The sequence below is a fragment of the Alligator mississippiensis genome, chromosome 5 (assembly GCF_030867095.1).
Source record: "Alligator mississippiensis isolate rAllMis1 chromosome 5, rAllMis1, whole genome shotgun sequence".
Taxonomy (NCBI): Eukaryota; Metazoa; Chordata; order Crocodylia; family Alligatoridae; genus Alligator; species Alligator mississippiensis.
The window spans coordinates 106,434,485-106,455,278 of NC_081828.1; the positions used below are offsets into that span (position 1 = coordinate 106,434,485).

The following is a 20,794-nucleotide window of genomic DNA, read 5'->3' on the forward strand; positions in this document are numbered from 1 at the left end:
CATGCTACAGTGCAGGTTAATTTCCCAGAGGCTCTAAATATGCTGTAATGAATCTTAAAAGGATGAATGTTTATGTCCTTAGTTTCTATTTATTAATTTGACCCCTTTAAATTTAATTTAAATTAAATTACTATTTATTCTATATAAAGTGATTGAATGCACCAATTAGAACATTTTATATATTCTGTTTCGGGTTAAAAAAATGGTTAATGTATTCATATATTTCACTGTGCTGGTTAATGGAAATATGTAACAGCGGAGAGATTTGAACCCACCACCTTAACTATCAAAATAGTGTCATATCCAATATGTTATGCAATTTCTGGAGAAAAATAACATAATTGTTTTGGGTTTTTAATTAATAACCACCAGAGGGTGCTCTTACTAAAATTTTAAGGACAAACTAATAATGTTTCATTGTTACATGCTCTGTTTTCATTTGGGGGAAAAAATTCCAGCAGAAAGCTTCCAGAAAATATTAATCCAAGATTTACTTCAGTGAGAGGAGGGCAGGCCCGCTCTTCTCAATAACACATCACTTAATTTACAACCCTGCTAATTCACTGAGAAGGAAGAAGCATGTCCAGAACATTTAGCTTTATCTCTATCCTCTTTCACAGAATTGTGTTGACATTTGAGCAGAAACAAACAAAAAAAAGGGGGAGAAAAGGTTTTAGCTTTAGTGTTAATAAATTTTAGTGAAACCATTCTCTTTTCTATTCTTCAGGAGTAAGGTCTGAGGGCAAATAGCGAGATAGTGTTAGCATTGTGTGATACTGCAGAATGCTGGCTGAAACAAATTTGACACTTGGGGATAATTCAGTAGGCCAAGATTTGTCACGTTTGCTTTATTCTATCTTGTACCCTGACTCTCAAGAAAATCAAAAATTTGTTGAGCACTTCAGAGATCACTCTAAAGCAACTCTCAGTCAACTTTTTTTGGTTTAGCAATGTCTGTCATTCTCTCTCTCTCTCTTATGTGTAAACAAGTTAGGTCAAGCCTGCAGGTCTTTATTAAAAAAGCCAATATATATATATTTGGCTGTATAAGCTGGAGGCCTCTGGAAGTCTCCAACATGGCATGGGGTCAATCATGCTTGGCGGAAGAAACCTAGATGAATGTATACTCCTTAATGAAGGCAGAAAAGGAAACATTCACAGTATTAGAAGAAAATGTACCTTCTTTAAACCTGGCAAGTACATTTTGTGTCACCTTTCTGAGCTCTGTTACATTTTCTAAGAACAAAGGATTCATCCATACAGCTGAATGAAGACAAAACCGTTACCCTTTTGAGACTTAGAAGCACTCCAATGCCTATTTATGTCTAATTATGTAATTAGCTATGTGTATATTATGGTGTGTGGAGTGTTCTGTCTAGCTGAGATGCGTGAAGTTGTTACATTCTCTCTGCTTAGTTTTCTTTCTCAAAATGTGGGGGTGTGTATGTGCTTTCTGCATTTGTGAACATGTAAAAAAATCAGTTTGATCAGCATCCCCATTTGACAAATCCCCTTCTATGGCTTATTGACTAAGTGCACATATTTTTTCACAATTTTTCTTTCTCCCTTTTTGAACTATCGTGCTCAGCTCTTTTTGTTTTTTGTTTTTTGGGGGGTTTTTTTGTTTGTTAGTTTGTTTTTCTTTTTTATGGCTTAAAAAAAATTATGAGGGAAATAAGTAGAAGTATCAAGTCAGAGTATACTCAGCTTTTTCTTAGTGGTACCTCAATGACATAAATTAAGTAGTAAATTTGTTAAGTGGTGTACAGGAAGTACAATAACAAATCCTATTACTTGGTAACAAGGTTTAAGAACATGCCTGCTCCTTGATCTTTCCCTAAAAAGTTCTCTCTCAAGGAAAAAAAAATGTAAAGCCAACATTTTTTTCTATAGCCCCCATTTTCACTTAGCTCAGTTGTCCTATTTTCCTCAAATAGTTATGGCAAAGTTCAGAGAATTCTTTGTCACACTGCTCATTTTTTATGCTCACAGTTTTGGTGAACATAAACACAGGAACATCAGCTAATGGACTTCCTTCCTCTTCTACACATTGATATGTTCTTAGTGAGCTAAAAGGCACTTGGATTCATTAAGACAAACATTTCTCTATAAAATATTGCTCCTGGCTGAAGTGTATAGGACTCAGATGAAGACAAAGAAACTCTACATCACTGATCTGAGCTTGTTTAGGCTTCATCAGTTTATTTTCAGTGCCTTGGCATTTCATCACTTAAAAATTCAACAGCAGTAAAAATGGGGGTCATTCAGATTAATTCAAAACAGAAGTAATCTTCAGTTATGCCAGTTATCTCTCTGAAGATGTACTATATAATTATACTGCCATCATACTCCCATAACAGTAACTTTGTGGCATATGGAAGCTCTTAATGGTGCTACTTTGACAACCTAGTTTTAAAAATAATGAAAACAAATAATGTATATTCCTGCCAACTGAGGGGAAAAAAAAACTACAGAATATAATTTACTGATTGAAAACATTTGTTTTCTTTCTTTAAAATTGATCTTTATGAAAAAAGAGTGTTTAAGTAGTGAACAATAAAAAGCGTTTGTGAAAGATACCAGAATGACAACTCTGTTTTCTCTTTAGAACATACTTTGCCATTGTCTTGGACTTGCTGTGACATTAGCTTTAGTCCATTTCTCTTGTCCATTCTTGTCTGCCTAGATTCCTTTGTGCATTACGTATTAGTGATTTGAAACAGGCCTAAATAGATGTCTGTTGCTTCTGGTCATTAAAGCATTGGAGAATTTCTCTGATCCTTCAGATGTAGAAGAAACCTTGAAACAAGCAAGTCAAACTAGCTTAAGTAGCAGCAGCTAAACTGCAAAAGCATTTGTCATTGTCACAAATTCATTTGAATTTGTAGCTCATAGCAGAGAAGACTCACAGGACGCCTCTACATGAGATGCGTTAATGCACATTAGCCTAATTTTCTGTGCAGTACAGGAGCATGTCTACACGTGCACACCCTTCCTGCTCAGTAAAAATGTCTAATTGTGACTAAATTTGATACCTGCATATGCAGGTATCAAACTTAGTTGCAATTGGTTAATACTCAGTAATGCTTGTGTAGACATGACCTGGTACTAACTTTATTGTTGGGTTGGTTCAACCACTAGAGGCCAGCCTGAACATTCCCCAGGGCTCTTGGCTTCTGCTCTGTGGCTGGGCTACTCTCTGGCAGCCCCTAGTTGCAGGCTATAAAAGCCTGCAGCCATTTTGTACCTTGGGGTATGCTGCACAGAAGTTTGCTGAAGCCTGTGCAGTCTGTCGGACCAGTGCAGGCCCCATGTGTCCCCAAGACAGGCCACAGGCTGCCTCTGCCTGGCTTGTCCCCTCTCCAGAGCTGCTACTTAGCCACAAGCAAGTGTTGCAAAGTGCTGCAGCTTGCTGCACCCCTTGCCCAGCCCTGGTATCCCCCCAGGGCTGCTGGCTGGCTGTCTCTGGCAGCAGGGGCAGCACTTCCTGCCTGCTGCTGCTGACCTCAAGAGTGCCTCCTGTCCTTGCAGATCCTGTAGTGAAGTGCCTCTGCTGTGCATTTCCCAATCCCTAGCCATGCACCTGCTTTGAGTGCTGCTACCAGCTATCTAGGGCCAGCATCACAGGGGCATCTGTGCAGGGGCTCAGAGTGCTAGCACAGGACATCATGTTATCAAGTTCCTCCCCATTGAGCCCCGGCCATGCTCACGTGCACATGCCTATGCCAACTGCCTAGATCCCCAACTGGACCCAGGAGGAGGTTGGTGACCTTGTGGCACTTGGGGCAGTGCTGACATGCAGGCAGTTTGTTTGGGATGGGCACTTGAATGCCCGCATTTATGAGGCCCTGGAGTGAGTGCACTCCCAGTTGGTGTGAAAGTGCCAAATTAAGGTCAAGGCCTTGTGGGCACAGTGGATGGCCATGACCAACTACAATCGTTGGTCTGGTCATGCCTGCAAGACCATGGTCTTTGTGTGGGAGCTGACCCATATTTTGGTGTCCCAGGATACAGGCCGCACCCCTGAGATTATCTCCAGCAGGGGTGGCCTGCCCAAGCCCCAACCCTGCCCTGACGACTCCACTGACACATCACCAGAGGAAAGGTCCTCGGGCCTTCAGCACCCTTCCTGTCCTTCTCCCCAGTTGCTGCATCCACTGGCAGCTCAGAGAGCCCTGGCCATTGGCTGCCTCACTTTCAGTACAGCCCCAGACCCCATCATGATGAGTAGCTGGCAACATCACCACCAGCCGATAGCAGTGTCAGCTTCTCCCTGGGGTTAAGGCCCTGGCCAGGCACTGTCCACTTACACACTGTGGGACATGGATACCCAGTGCAGCCAGTAGCAGATGCCAACAGGGAGGCCTGCACCAAGCTGCCAGCCTCACCACCCCTGGACATGTGGTAAGTCCCACACTGAGGGGAAGGCCTTCCCAGTCCCAGAGCCTGCCCCCACTCCCTGCCTGGCCCACCCGCACTCCCCTGGCCATGGGTTCCACCCCCCTACAGCACATAGAGAGGTGGGACACACTTTATTCAGCATCCCACATCTCTGCAGCTGGATGGGAATGGGCCTCTCACACCCTGAGGAAGGCATTGATGCCAGTGGAGATGTCCTCCTTGGCAGTTGGGGGCAGGGACATGTAGCGCTGCCACAGGTAGCCCTCCAGGTGGTGGCAGAGGTTCCTGGGCAATCAGGGCTTGCCCCCTGTGCTGTTGTAGCTCAAGGTCCCAAACCAGGAGCACAGGTGTTCCTAGGTCACCAGGAGGATCAACAGCAGCAGGGCATACTGACTCAGGCACCCCTCAGCCTGCACAAACAACTCATTGTGCACCACCCGGGGCACACACAGCAGGGGTGCTCTCAGGGCACAGCAGCAATGTGGGGGGGGGGGGAGCTGCAGCTCCAGGGCACCTCCCCAGAAAGGTCCCCTCCAGGGAGGGTGAGGGCATGGATAGCACCTCGGCCCAGTTATCTGGGAGTCCTGCATGCCCTGAGCCCAGATGTTGTAAGTTGGGTGGCAGTGCAGCAGACCAGTTGACCTGTAGCAGCAGAGAGGGGGAGCAAGGTCTGGAGTAATGGCAACAGCTGCTGCCAGCAGCCTGGCCTGCCTACCCTGGAAAGGGGATGGGGGAAGCAGTCTGCCTGCAGTCAGCACCCAGTAGCCCATCAGCCACAGGGGAACAGGTGGCTTGGTTGGTAGCCACCTGGGCCCAGGCCTGCCCAGACTACTTATCATGGTCTGTGTGTACCCATGCATGGATGACCACCAATCTGAGGCCCTGCAGTGCAGTGCATCTTATCTCTGAAATGTTGCAAACTCTCACAAAAGGCTTCTGTGTCTTGCCTCGAGAGGGCTAACATCTGGACATGTGGGAAAGCCCACCAGCCTCATCAAGGATGCAGGCTCTGGGTCACCGCCAACCATTGCTAGAGCCATCTGGATGCACTGGCTATGTCAGCGGTGCACCATGGACCAGACCCTCGTGCTCCAGCAGCTGGTGGTGGTAGCAGAGGAGCAGGAGGCATGGGAGCAGGACGGCAGGTGGAGGATGCCACCCAGGAGGAAGCATGGGCATGGGTACAGCAAGACCACTGGGCATAGAGACTCTGGAGCAGGAGTGCCTAGAGCTTCTCCAACAGCAGGGGCACACTGACAGCCAGGCCCTGGCCATCCTCCTGGGGCTGGTGGCCGTGTCCATGCCCCTCACAGCCTAGGCCCTATCCATGGCCCCATAGGGCCCTGACTTCCTCTCGCCACCCTGCAGCTGTCCCTGCCTAGGCCTGGGAGATGGTCTTTGGGTGCCTGCCAGATCCCCTGCCACTGTCCCCACCCTGGGTCTGCTGCAGCCTGCCTGGGCCTGGCCCCACCACTCTCCCCTGCACCATGCACCTGAAGACACAGCCATGCATAAGACTACCACCCGCTGGGGCCACCACAGCCCCTGGACCCATGGGGAAATATCCCAAGGCTGTGGTTCTGGGCACCTGCCCCAAGGCTCTGCTTCCTAGCCTCCACTCCACAGCCCCCCCACACTGAGCTCAAAAACCAGATATATTGCAAATAGTTTTCTGATTGTAAGTGGGGTTTTATTTTTGGTGGGTGGGAAGGGTGGTGGTGGGACTCTGTTTGTTGAGGGGGGTGGGTGGAAGGGGTTCTGTGTGTTGGGGAGAGAATGGGGGAAAGAGGAGTGGGTGCTGTTAGGGAAATAAAGTATTTTTGCTTCAACCGTGTGTGCATCATGAGAGTGGTGCTGGGGGTGGGCAGTGGGTGGGGGGGTGTGGGCAGCGGGGCAGGAGGGCTGGAGTGGAGAGTGCAGGAGGAGAGGGTCAGCCAGGCCTTCTGCAGCTGGTGCTCTGGCCACCGCTGACAGGTGCACAGCACTTCTGGGGCCCAGGTGGGGTTGGGGGGGCCCTGCTGGGGCAGCATGGCTAGCACCATGGGCAGCAGGAACACAGGGTACTAGTCATTGCTGGCAGGGGCAGGGCTGGAGCAGTGGGGCACTGGGGGTCACTCACAGAGGAAGGGGCAGCCATGGTGTAGGGAGGCAGGGTGGCCAAGGAGGGAGCTGCTGTATGCTGCCCCTGCAGTGGGCACATGGCTCCTGGGCAGAGAAGATGCTAGACAGGGATCAGAGGTTAGGGCTGTGTTTCCAAGATGGCTGTCACGTGCTGGCAGCTGGCTCTAGCTTCAACATGGCTGCCAAGTGGTGGCAGCCATGTGGCTGGAAGCTAGAGCTCCCCTTGGTGGCCACAGGGGCACATGGCAGGGCTATTTAGTGCCAAGTCTTTGCATGTGTATACACCTGACAAAAAGAGCTTAATATGCAGTAAATTTAGTCACACTTAAATGCACGTGTAGATGTGCCCCACAGAGTAGAGAATGATGGGCCAACCATGGCAGCTTGCTACGCATATGAATGGTTTGCTTGACATGAGTGCATATCTGTCTGTGGCAGAGGAGAAAACAGAATCCACTCAATCAATAAATAATCTGAGCATATAAAAGCATTTTTCTTAATACATATAGTTCTGCATTCAAACAGACACCTGTATTTAAAATTAAGCGCTGACTTCTGTAAAGGGTAGGTTCTGCCAGGAGCCTAATATCAAGTTAGTTCCTTAATACTCTCTGATAACATTGAGTCACAAATTTCTCATCATTTAACCACACTTTGCCAAGCCTAGTCATAAATGGTTGAAAGTTGGAATTTCTATTCCATATGACATTTCATTTTTTAAAAAATTAATTAAGCATATCCTTTCCAAAAGAAAAGTTAACATTTTTTAAATTTCCTGTGCAAACAAAAATATGGAAAAATCCTTGAAATAATGAGTATGATACTTTAAAAAAAAAAGTAAAAACAAATTTAAGTTTGAGATTCTAGCTCCAAGGATCCCAACTCTGGTTTCCAGGGCTTACTACTACTAATGATTTAATAGGCAGAGAAGGAGATTGAAGTCGCTGAGGAATCTTTCATGCTCCTGGCTCCTATCTTCCAGGCTCCTGTATCCATAGAGCCCCAGCAGTTTTGAGAGGTTATAGCAAGGGTAGGTAAAGTTTTTTGGCCAGAGTGCCAAAAAAAACACATCTACCTTGTAAGGTGCCAGAGTGCTGGCATGCCACAAAAACAAAACTGGGGTGGAGGGGGTACATGGAGGATGCACTGCATATTTAATACAATTAATAATAATGAATGTTGCTTTTTTTTCTTTTCTTTTTTAACAGTAAATACCAGGCTTTCTAAAAATTCAAAACCTGATGACAATAAATAAAACTTCATGTCCTGCCTTGTACTTGTGAATTTTGTGTTGTTAAGCATGTTCTGATGAGGGGGAAGAGAGGGTGAACAGAGCAGAGAGCAGCAGGCACCGGGGGAGTCACTGTGGGCAGGCTGGCCTGGCCAGGCCCTTGGGAAGGCTGCAGCTGGAGAGCTGGTGTCAGGTGGGGAGTGGGGGCTGCCCTGGAGCTCTGCTACTCGGGCCACAGCGGGGGGCCCAGCAGTACCAGAGGTGTGGCCCAGCCAGCCCGCACAACTCCGTGGGGATGGGGCACAGCCACCCTGCCCAAGAAGGGATGCTGCCTGGCTGGGGCAGGACACCGGTCTCAGGGAGCTCCCTGCTTGGTCTCTGTGCCAGCTGGGTACATTGCAAGTAGCAGCTGCAGCCGCAGGCTGTTCCCTGGACTCCAGGAACAGCCGCCACAGCCAGTGCTCAGGTCCGAGCCAGCCAGGAGCCTGCAGTGCCTGCCCCAGCCCTGGCCCCTTGAGGGGAAATGTGGGTGGGCAAGGCCGGGACACGGACAGGCTGAGGCAGCCGCAGTGACTTTTCCCAGGCTCCGGGGGGCTCCCGCAGCCAGGCCCCTGCATTGGGGATGTCTCTGCCCTGCCTGCACTGTGCCCAGCATGCAGTGAGGCCAATCCCAGAGATGGAAGCCTCTCAAGCCCGGTGTCCTGCCCCAGCCAGGCAGCATCCTCACGTCCGCAGGGTGGCTGCAGCTCATCCCTGCAGAGCTGTGTGGGCCGGGCCAGGCCCCACCATGGGTGCCGTTGGGCACCCCCACCTGCCTGCCCACCACAGCTCAAGACCACAGAGACCCGGGGCAGCTTCCAATTCCTGCCCAGACTCCGCCTTCCTAAGGGCCTGACCAGGCTGGCTTGTCCGTGGCGCCTCCCCCCATGCTACCCAGACCCTGTCCCAACCACCCGGCTCCCGCACTTGGCACCTCACTGCTGCCTCGGGTGGGACAGGGTGTCTGCCTGCCTGGGCAGCTCCCTCCAGGGGACAGCTGGGCTGGAGGGCACATCCTGGGAGCAAGGGGCAGGGGCAGTAGAACACAGACAGCATCCCTGCCTGCCTGCATTCTTCTGGCTCCGCCCTGGTGAGAGAGCTGCACCCCAGCCTACCAACCAAAGGCTGCTCTGCACAGAAGAGCCCAGAGTAGCAAATTAAAAAAACAAACAAAAAAACACAATTTCTTTGCATGCCTCCTGGCATGCTGGAGAAAATGTCTTCACCTACCACTAATGGCACACGTGTTGGGGGTTGCCAACCCCTGGGTTCTAGGCTGAGAACTCCAGCTAAGGTCTCAATTGCCCAGGCCTGCTAGACTCTTAGTCAAGGAACAAGGGTATCCTATCGCAACTGTGAAGTAGTCTGCATGGCGGGGCAGCCCTGGGGACAGTTTGAGACCTCTAGCATGCCTTACATTGAAACAATCCATATTGTAAGGATACCCCAGGAACTATGGACCTGGAAAGACCAGACTTTTTAGCAACACCTCAGACAAGCTGGCAGGAAAACAAGATTTCTGAGGGAACATAGCCTTAGTGTTTTCTTTCTCTCTCTCTCTCTCTGGTTTTTGTCCCCCTTTTCCAAATGCATGAAAACTAGTACATTTTCCTATCATTTGAAATTTAACAAAACAACCAAGTTCATTAACTGCTTTTATAACTGTGTTCTCCACATGGTTTAATAAAGAAAAAAAAATTGGTGGGTGTCTTTTTTTTTTTTTTTTTTTTGGAATAAGGACTGCAGGATATAGGGGATAGACATCAGTCAAAAGATATTTAGGCCAAACCAGTATCTGATGCTGAGCATATAAAAAGGTCCTATTGACAGCTGGTATTACTCATAGCTTGAGTTAAGCACCTTAAAATAGCATATAGAAAATAGAATCAGGACGTCATTTAAATTCATCATACTCAGAATTGCTGAGAGCCTCAGTAGTTCTTAGGGGTTCCAGGCTGCATGTTTAAATTCACCATGTTTCCAAAAGCTACCTAGTAGGACACTCTGAGGTCAGGGATTAGTCCTATCACCTAGCCTTATTCAAAATTCTTTCCTACTAGGATGCAACAATGCAGAAGATTGTGGTGGTGTTCTTCTCCCACTTTAATATCTTAGTGATTAGAGTGCTTGTCCAGGAAGTGGGAAATGTGGGTTCAGTGCTCTCAGCTGACTGAGGGTATTCAAACTACAACTCCTATCTTCCAATAGAATGCAGAAAAGACATAATTTAATTCAAAAGATGTTAGATAAAATACAAGAAACCATCTTTAGAATCACGGACTCCTGACACGCTAGCCACTACATTTCAGTCATGTTCACTCTCTGGCTCCATTCAGCTTATATTCATTTTGCACACTGGCACAGCTATAACCAGAGTATTAGAAAGTGCTCCACCCAAAAATAACTTGTACCTAGTTGTTAGGGCCCTCTCCTGGGAGTTGGGAAATATGAATTTGAACTTTCTTGGTTTGTATTAAGAACTGAACCTAGTCTCCAACTTTGTTAGGTCAGTGCTCCAACCCCTGAGAATGTCACAACCATTTCTTATGCTTTTTGAAAGAAAGTTGTGGAAGCAATGGAATTTTGTGTAGGTCCCTGTCCTGTCAGTGATCCTAGACATTCTCAGGTCATACTTACTGAATCAAGCCTTCCTTGGAACTTGGGGAAAAGGATTTTTTTTTAATCTCATAATCATTATACAGCTACCAGATAAGTGACCAGTTGAAAATAAGCAGACAAGGTTCCTTGGGTGAATTTGATATCTTTATTAGACCAACCTAAATGGTTGGAGAATAGTTATTAAGCAAGCTTTCGGGTTCAAAAACCCTTTGTCAGGCTAAGGAAGCTGCAGCAGTTGGTGTGTGCTCTTAATAACTATTCTCCAACCATTTAGGTTGGTCTAATAAAAGATATCAAATTCACCCAAGGAACCTTGTCTGCCTATATCCTTAGACCATCTTGTGTAGATGCACCCATTATGTCATGTATAAAGTATAGAAGTTCATGATACTTTACAAAAATTCAAGAGGTAATCATGAAGAAAAACTGTTCCTCCTCTCTTCCCATATTCATCAAGGATAGTAACTGGTATTTATATGACCCAGCTCTGTTGGTGCTATTTCTGTAAGTTTACTATTTTCTTTATTTTCATAGATTTCATAGACACTAGGGCTGGAAGGGACCTCGGAAGATCATCGAGTCCAGCCCCCCGCCCAAAGGGCAGGAAGTCAGCTGGGGTCATAGGATCCCAGCAAGATAAGCAACCAGTTTCATCTTGAAGGTGTTCAATGAAGGCGCTTGAACAACCTCTGGTGGCAGGCTGTTCCAGACCTTGGGGGTTCGGACAGTAAATAAATTCTTCCTTATGTCCAGAATGAAACGATCTTGTAGTAGTTTGTGACCATTCGACCTTGTCATCCCTTGGGGTGCTCTGGTGAACAAACGTTCCCCCAGATACTGGTGGTCACCCCTGATAAACTTGTAGGTGGCCATCAGATCACCCCTGAGCCTGCGCTTTTCCAGGCTAAAGAGCCCCAGGGCTCTCAGCCTGTCATCGTAGGGTCTGCTTCCCTGACCTCTGATCATGCGCATGGCTCTTCTCTGGACTCTCTCAAGCTTCTCCACATCCTTTTTGAATTGTGGAGCCCAAAACTGGACGCAGTACTCCAGCTGTGGCCTCACTAAGGCCGAGTACAGGGGGAGAATGACATCCCGGGATTTGCTTGAGAAGCATCTATGGATGCAAGCCAGCGTTTTGGTTGCTTTACTAGCTGCAGCATCGCACTGCAGGCTCATGTTCATCTTGTGGTCAATGATGACCCCCAAGTCTCTTTCTTCCATAGTGCTAGCCAACATAGCACTGCTGAACCTATAAGGATGCTGCGGGTTTTTTTTCCCAAGGTGGAGAACCTTGCATTTATCGGCGTTGAACACCATCAGATTCTCGTCCGCCCACTTGCTGAGCCTGTCCAGGTCAGCCTGGATCATCCGCCTGTCTTCTGGCGTGGATGCTTTGCCCCAAAGTTTGGTGTCATCTGCGAACTTGGCCAGTCCGCTTCTGACTCCAGTGTCCACATCATTAATGAAGATGTTGAACAGTATGGGTCCAAGGACAGAGCCCTGGGGGACCCCACTGGTCACAGGACACCACGATGAGTGACTTCCATCAATTACTACCCTCTGGGTCCGACCCCGGAGCCAATTTTCCAGCCAGTGGATCGTGGAGGACCCAAGGCGACAATTGGCCAGTTTCTCCAAGAGACGATCATGGGACACCAGATCGAAGGCTTTTTTGAAGTCAAGATATATGACATCAATCTCATCTCCCTTGTCCAGGTGATAGGTCACCTGGTCGTAGAAGGAAATGAGATTGGTCAAGCAAGACCTACCCGCAACAAACCCGTGCTGGCTATCCCTTAAGATGTTGGCGTTGGCCAGTTCATTAAGGATGGCCTCCTTAATAAACTTTTCTAAGTTCTTCCCCGGGATAGAAGTCAGACTGATGGGCCTATAGTTAGCCGGATCCACTTTCCTCCCTTTCTTGAAGATAGGCACCACATTGGCCTTCTTCCAGTCTTCAGGCACTACACCAGAGCGCCAAGAGTTTTCAAAGATCCGCGCTAGAGGCTGGGCTATGATGCTCGCCAGCTCCTTGAGTACCCTGGGGTGAAGATTGTCAGGGCCGGCTGACTTGAAGGTACCCAGCTTCTCAAGATGTTCCTTCACGAAGTCAGCATTAATGGAGGGCAGGGGATCACCCTCACCCGGACTTCCCGGCCCTGTAGCAGGCATGGGCGTCGCATGAGGCTGATGAAAGACTGACGGAAAGTACCTATTTAATAGGTTGGCTTTTTCCTGGGCGTCAGTTGTCAGTTGCCCCATCTGGTTCAGCAGGGGTCCAACGTTGCCCCTGCTTTTCCTCCAGCCCCCCACATATCTGAAGAAGGACTTTTTATTGTCCTTGATGCTCAAAGCTAGCTGGAGTTCAGTTGCAGCCTTGGCTTTCCTGGTCAGCTCCCTACAGGACCGGACCAGTGCAGAATAATCCTCCTTGGAGGTGACTCCCATCCTCCATCCTTTGTAGGCCTTTCTTTTTAGCCTCAGAAGGTCTGCTAGGTCCCTGGAGAGCCAGGGGGGGTGCTGTGCCCTCTTGCTGCCTTTCCTCCGAGATGGAATAGACTTAGTTTGTGCACTGAGGATCTCTCCCTTGAGGAGCAACCACTCTTCTTGAACTCCCCTCTCCCTGTGGTCACAGTCCCTTAGGGCCTCAATGACAAGCCTCCTGAGCTTGTCAATAAGTATTATTAAATATTAAATATTTATTTATTTACTTATTTATTTATTAGATGACTATGCCATCCTTCCTTATGAGGGTACAGAAAAAACTTATGAAAGAGAGTAAAATAGAAGAAACAAAATAATTAATAAAAACCACTACAGTAGTAAAATAAAGTGTAGGGCCATCTCTCCCTAAACAGTATCCCAGATTAGCTTTGCCTGATAAACTCCTACTAGAATACAGAGGCAACTACTCAGAACAACCTCAGAACAACCTCCCATGTATTTTCACCAAACCAACTTGGCCCATTGATGGTATATGCATATGGTACTCTCAGCTGACCTTACAGATTGTGATGGGGTATAAGGACGAAGGTTAACCCTTAGGTACATAAAGCCCAGGCCATTTAGGGGCTTATTGGTCAAAAAAAAACAACCCATTGAATTGTGCCCAGAAAGCTCTTGAAAGCTACTGTAGACTCTAGAGCACAGGCATTATATGCTCCTGGTGACCCAAACTTGTCAGATGGCAGACTGTAGTATTCTGCAGTCTTCTTGCCTTCAGCAATCCCTCACAGACAAGGATGATTGTCTACCACAATTGTCTTACCTGTGTGTCTGAAGATGCCTGATGAGGCCTGTCCAGGATCAACAGACTATTGCAACTCAGACATAGGTTTTTGTGTGGGGTGGGTGGCGCTGGAAACTTGATTTGGTCTGCAACATGCTGTTTCTGCTGCTCCTGCTTTTCCATCTCCTGTTATTGTTGTGAGGTTCCAAAGTACTGAGTTTCCTGAAGCAGATTCTTCCTCCATTTGGGACAACCCCAAGTGACAGCCTCCCATGAGTTTACATTGATGTTACTTTTTTTTTTTAAGTTGACCTTGAGGACATCCCTGAAGCATTTTCTCTGCCCTCCTCTTAAGTATATGACTTGGCTGAGTTGGGAGAATAAAACTTGCTTTGGGAGTCTGGAGTTGGACTTCCAGATGACATGGCCAGCCCAATGAAGTTGATATCATGTGATTATCACCTCAATACTCATGGTGTTTGCTTGCAGAAGGATGTTAACATTGGTAAGTCTGTCTTCCCACTGGGTTCAGAGGATCTTCTGCAGGCAGCACTGATGGTGCTTCTCCAACAACTTTAGATGCCTCTTGTATGTTGTCCATGTCTCAGCTCTGTATAGCAAGGTGAGGATCACAACTGCTTGATAAACCATGACCTTGGTTTCAGATCTTATGTTGCAGTCTTCAAACACCCATTTCTTCAGTGGTCCAAAGGCTGCATTTGCACATTGGAAGTGATGTTGGATTTCTTCATTAACGGCAGCCTTCTGTGAGAGATGACTTCCTCGGCTAGGGAAATACTTCATGTTCTCCAAAGTCTCACCCTGGATATGGATTACCAGGGCTGGGGACTATTCATTAGGAGCTTGTTGGTGGAGGACCTTAGTATTTTTAATGTTAAGTGTCAGTCCCATTTTTTTGTATGCCTTTGTACAGATGTTGACAATTGCCTGAAGGCCTTCTTCCAAGGGAGCACACACTACAGTATCATCAGTGTACTGGAGCTCAATGATTGAGATCAGAGTGGTCTTGATTGTGGCTAGGAGTCAGCTAAAGTAAAACAGCTTATCGTCCATTCAGTAATTTAGCTACACTCTGGCTAGAAGCTTGTTGGTAGTCAGATGTAGCATCACGGCAAGGAATATTGAGAAGAGTGTTGGAGCAATAACACAACCTTGCTTAACTCCCATTTTAACCTCAAAGGGATCTGTGATAGATCTATTACTGAGAAACACAACTCACATATCATCATGAAGCAAGCAGAGAATGCTGAGTCTGTACTTCAGAAGGATCCTCCACAACACTTCTCACCTGACCATATCAGCAGCTTTCATGAGTCAAAAGCTACTATTCTGTACTATGGAACCAAGAAACAAATCAGTGAGCTTATTCCTTCCAGAAAATTTGAATCATGTGATGTACAAGAAATACTAAAGAGATAGTGAAGTATTGTGTCAGGATTAGATGCTGGAATTTGTGATGCTCTGGTTAACAATTTAGAACACAGTTTCTTAATATCTTGGGGAAAGATTTGTATATCTTCTCTACTAGTACAGTGCCATATAAGTTCTTTTGACAAACTCTGCACCCCAGCTCTAAAGCAAAAATCACAAAATACAAGGAAGCAAATAATTAACACGTGCCTATACAATTACTAATATTTTTTTTTTCAAAAACACAAACTAAAGATACCACTATTAACTGTGTGCAAGTTTCCTGCCTGAAACTTTCTGTTACTTTCTCCACAATTTTTCACTGTCTGAAGTATGATGTAGTCAGAAAAAATGATTTAATAAAATTGGGCTGACATGGTTTGACATTTGCTCTGTCTCAAATTCCCAAATATGATTTGTTTATAAAAAATGATAGCAAAAGTCTTAAATGTGAGTTCCTAAAAGTGAGAAGCGAAATGTTGCCACATTTTCAGAGATTCTGAATGAAACTCTGAAAGGATCACTTATAGTGCTCTTTCTCCCCTTTCCTCTCCTGTGGCTTTCTTTGTTTGATAAACAACCTAGAGCAGACAATTGCATAGCACTCAGCCGTTCTCATACAGATATGTAAATAAGTGGACTGAAAAGCCCATTAGTGTCTAGCCATTCCTATTATTCTTAGTGGGAACCATTGAATAATGAACTATTTGAAAACCTAGTTACCTCTTTCAGTTGCTTAGCTGAGGAATGAGATCTGACATCTCACTTTTACTGAGGGCAATGAATATTTTTGAAAATCTACCCATTTAAACCAATGTGACTCTAGTTTTATGTAACTGCACATGGTTTGTAATCATACTGCCTTGGACTATAGCCTCATGAACATAGTGCTCCCAGAAACATAAATACAGTGTTCAGAAACAGAAAGGCCAAATTGAATTAGTACTTGGATGGGAGACCCCAGGAAACAGCAGATGCTGCTGGGAATGGCATTAGTGATGCAGTAAGCGGAACTCTTCCCTTTGAGACAGTTTTGAACCAAACTCCTCAGCACACTGTAAGACAGCATCCCGCTGTTAGATCTTTGCCCCTTACTACCCATTGCTATCAAAGATCAAGTGATGTTGTTGGCTCTTGCGTGGTGCCCTGAGAGTCTAACATGGGTAATTTCATTCCATCTCCCCAAACACCCCTCCATTTTCAAATTTCTTCACCATTCCTGGCAGAAAAGGTCTTTGGGTAGAATGAATGCCAGGTTTTCAGCTAGAGGCTGCTGAATTTCTCTGAAGTTTATACCTTTCAACCTGAAGGCAACAGATGTGAGATATAATTATTAATGATGACAATCTACTATAATAATAAAGCATTTACAATAATTAACCTATAAATCTTGCTATTAATGGCCAGCTACTACTTAAAGCAGATGATAAGGGAAAAATAAATGGGGTAAGTATAGGCTAATAACCCAATCTTTATGATAGATAATATTTACCTTTTAACTATTATTTGGTAAATAATTATTTTTGTGTTTCTGAGAACTACAAGATTACTATATTTTATCTATTGACAAATTATCTACATACTAAAACTGTTCCAATAGTGAGAACAGTTACTTCTTGTTTACCTGGTCTGATTTTGCTGAGCACTCAATTGTTCTCAACTGAATACTGTAATAAGGGCTTTTATTTCATTCAGTCAATACTTTAAACGGTCTTTTAGAAAGCTTTGTCTAGATAGGCATGCTTGTGAAAGCTAAAAACAAAAATCAGCAGCAATAAAGCAGACATAAAATTTAGCAAATATCAAACCCATGTGAGATACTGCATTACCTGAATATTTGTCTCTCTCAGGTTTACTTCATTTCTTTCTGAAGTGTTTCAGGTTATGTCTTTCTTCAGTTTAAAAAGGATTTTCATTAATTGAGATCTGTTTTTCTTATCAGGAATTCTCAGCACTGATACATGATCACCAAGGGCAAGCAAAAGGAATTTTTTCCCAAGACTGTTTGAGATAAATCTCCTTATTGTGAAAGGTTAAGAAATTCTGATATGGGAATTCTAATTTCCTTCCACTGTAATTAAGTTGGTTTTAATTTAAATGGAAACCTGAATAAAGACCTAATGTTTGTTCATTTGCACATACTGGATCGGATGATTTATTTTTACTTCTAAACAAGCAGGTGCATTTCTAACAAGTGTTCATGGTCACCTGATCCTTTTTTTTATAGAGAGAATGCATGACTTAGGGTACTGATCATAGTACTGAGTCAGGACTCTGGCATTGACTAGATGTACTATATAGACTTGGAAAAAATGCAAGTTGCCCTGGGTCTCAATTATCCTCATGTTACAGATGAAAAAATCCTCCACTAATGTCAAGGTATGATGGGAGAATTTGTTTGTTGTTGTTTGTAAAATAACTTCTAACCAGTAAATGCTATACAATAATTATTTTATGGCATTCATTAAATTGGTAACACAAAGGGTTCAATAACACTTGACTTATTTCTACGTTAAGTCCTACATAAGCATAGGAAGACATAATTCCTAGCTAATGAGCTAACGAAGTAAGACTCCAGTCCTCGAACCTGCTTAACTTGACTACCTTGAAACTGTTGGCAAGGCAGAGACTGCAGGGGTGAGGACAAGCAATAAGAAAGAAGAGCTGACAGGCAGCAAGAACAGAGATGTAAAATATTTGAATGATGTGGACAAGAAGTTAGACTTTAATGTGGTACCATAGGAGAAGCCAGACGGGGATTCAAAGATAATGAGCATACCAGAACAAAGAGTAACAGAAATAATTTTAGCAGCTTTTTGAAGAAAGAGAAGATGTTGGGGAGGTCAGGAAGAAGTAATAGTAGTATGCAGTAGTAGTAGAAGAGGTAGAGATGGTCAAAATTAATGTTCTATTTATTTGTTTGAGGAAAATGTCAACCACAACATATTTTGAATGCAGCTGATTAAAAGGACAGGGAAGTCATGAGGAGTTAAGAGAGGTAGTGAATCAGAGTACAGTATAATGGTACTGACTCAAAGAATGGATGTGGTAAGGTTGGTGGTGGAGGGTAAGTCTTTTCTCATGGAGCTACTGCATGGGTCATGGGGAAATGCTGCAGTGGTACAACATGTTTTGTGAATATTTATGTATGATCCAAAGCCTATTTGGTGTCATCACAGCATTTCCGGTAGTATAAAAAGTGAGTAAAAGATTTATATAGTTACAACCAAATCTTTAGTACCAAATGCTGAAACTGTATGCCATCTTCATGGCTTTGCATTACTGAGTCTCAAAAAAGGCATGGATAAACCATATTGCCCTTCACATTTTTGTCTTTCACCATACATTTTCAGGGTTACAGCCAGGCAATTATTTTATTTACCTAATCACAAAAAACGTGCCTGGTTAATGTGAAACTACTTGAAAGCCCCATCTTACGTTGTAATAGTGCCTAGTAGTTAAGATGATCTTGTGGAAGGTAGGATACCTTAGTTCAAATGTGGGAGGGCCTGTGGACCTAGGCTGCATACACATGTTCAAATGACCTGAAAGAATTCTCCTGGTTTGTCTTCCTGGTAGAAAAAATTATCGAGAGACCCCTAAATAAGCACTGGGATACAAAGGGGCCCTCTTCACATAGCTCAGCCTGCTCTGGTGACAGATGACAATCAACAACGCAGCCCTGAGATGCTGGTGGCCTGTGCAGTAGCTTCTCTCACAAGACAAGTATACAGAAGTTTGGTCTCCTGGAAACATGCTCCTGGGAGCCACTTTCCCAGGAGAAACCATAGATGTACAGACATTGAGGATTTTTCTCCAAGAGCAAAAATTGGTTGCTTTGGGAGAAAAATAACCTGGGAACAATCAGAGTTAAATGGCTCCCAGGAAAGTATTTCCAGGAGACCAAACTATTGTACACTTCCCTTGTGAGAGAAACTGCTGCACAGGCCACCAACATCTCAGCATGCTTTTCTCTCAGCCCCTCCCAATCCCACCCTCCTTGGGTCTAGGGAAAGTGTAGAACCAAACAATTTTTTCCTTTAGAAAAATTTCATGTGCATGTTATCTGAATTACCTTGTTATACCATATGGCCTTAATCAGACTCTTACCTACATGACCAGTGAAAGCAGAGGGTAGTCAGGTATTAGGTGGGGGGAAAAATCAACTTTCAGTATGTTTTAAATAGGGTTTACTTAAAGTAGTAAAATTTTGAAAGAAAATGAACGCATTCTTTTTAAGCAATAGAAAACCCAGCTTTTTTCTGATATGTACTTCATAGAATCGTAAAATAGAAGGATTGAAAGGGACCTGTAAGATCATTGAGTCTGGTTCCCTGCCATGGGCAGGAGGTAACTGGGCTAAAATGAGCTCCATGAGGTGCTTGTCCAGCCTCCTCTTGAACACCTCCAGGGATGGTGACTGCACCACCTCTACTGGGAGTGTGTTCCAGATTCTAGTTACCCTTACGGAAAATAAGTTTTTCCTTATGTCTATCCTATGCCTTTCCTCAACTAGCTTGTGCCCATTGGACCTCATCCTCTCAAAAAGTGCCTTTGTGAAGAGTTGTTCCCCTAGATCTTGGTGTTCATCCTTGACATACGTGTAGGTAGCTATCAAGTCACCTCTTAGTCTTTTCTTACCCAGACTGAACAGGTTCAGTTCCTGGAGTCTCTCTTCATAGGACCTATTCCCCCAGGCCCCTTTCTCTGTAATCTTTCGAGCTTATTCACATCCTTCTTGAAGTGTGGTGCTCAGAACTGCACACAGTACTCCAGCCGTGGCTTCACCAACACTGAATAGAGGGGGAGGAGCACCTCTCTAGATCTATTGGCAACACATCAGCTGATGCACACTAGAGTTCTATTTGCCGTGTTGGCAACTTCGTCACAATGATTACTCATATTCATCCTTTGGTCGACTGCCACCCCCAGGTCCCTTTCAGATGCAGTGCCAGGCAGTGAACCACCACCCATTGTATAGTATGATGAAAGTTCTTCCTACCCAGATGAAGGACCTGGCACTTATCCCTATTGAACTTCATCTGATTGCATTCAGTCCATAGGACCAGCCTGTCAAGGTCATCTTGGATGCTTCCCTGTCCTCAGATGTAGCCACAGCTTGGTGTCATCTGCAAATTTCCCCACAGCTTGGTATCATCTGCAAATTTAATAATTGCGCTTTCCACTCCTTCATCCAGGTACTGAAATTGCAACTATAAACAATATTTTTAAATTTAGTAAATTATCAACTTCATTTATTTTACTGCTTTAGATAGGTGTGTTCCCTATATTGCTTGCCTGCAGAGGATGTGTATGTGAAAGGTGCTGTATCCACAGAATACATGCAGTAACTCAAAGGCAGTCAACGTGCAGGCTTCCTTATATTGAGTCCTTGACAGTGACATGGGAGAGCTCTCAGCTAATGAAATGAAAAAAAAAATCATTTTCTTTCTATTTGGTGAGTTACTGGGAAGTAAAAGGGGAAACGGATTTACAATGTGTCAGCTGCTCTACTGTTATTGCCTGTGTGCATGCTCATATCCAGTAACACATAAAAGCAAAGCTGTGATAACTTAGTCTTAGTACACAGCAAATCTCCATCCCCTTTTACCTCATAGCTAAGCTACCACAATTTAACCTTCAGTTTCTGCATGGTAAGAGTGTACAAAAGTAGTTATTGTAGAACAGCTAATGTTCAGTAAATTCCTACTTCCTCTTGCCTT

At 44.9% G+C, this 20,794-nt stretch overlaps 1 protein-coding gene across 3 annotated transcripts in view; it reads right to left on the reverse strand.

Moving 5' to 3' along the window:
• The window catches only part of CDH12 (cadherin 12), a 976,881-nt gene that overhangs the window by 77,183 nt on the left and 878,904 nt on the right, over positions 1–20,794 (reverse strand). The window lies entirely within an intron of this gene.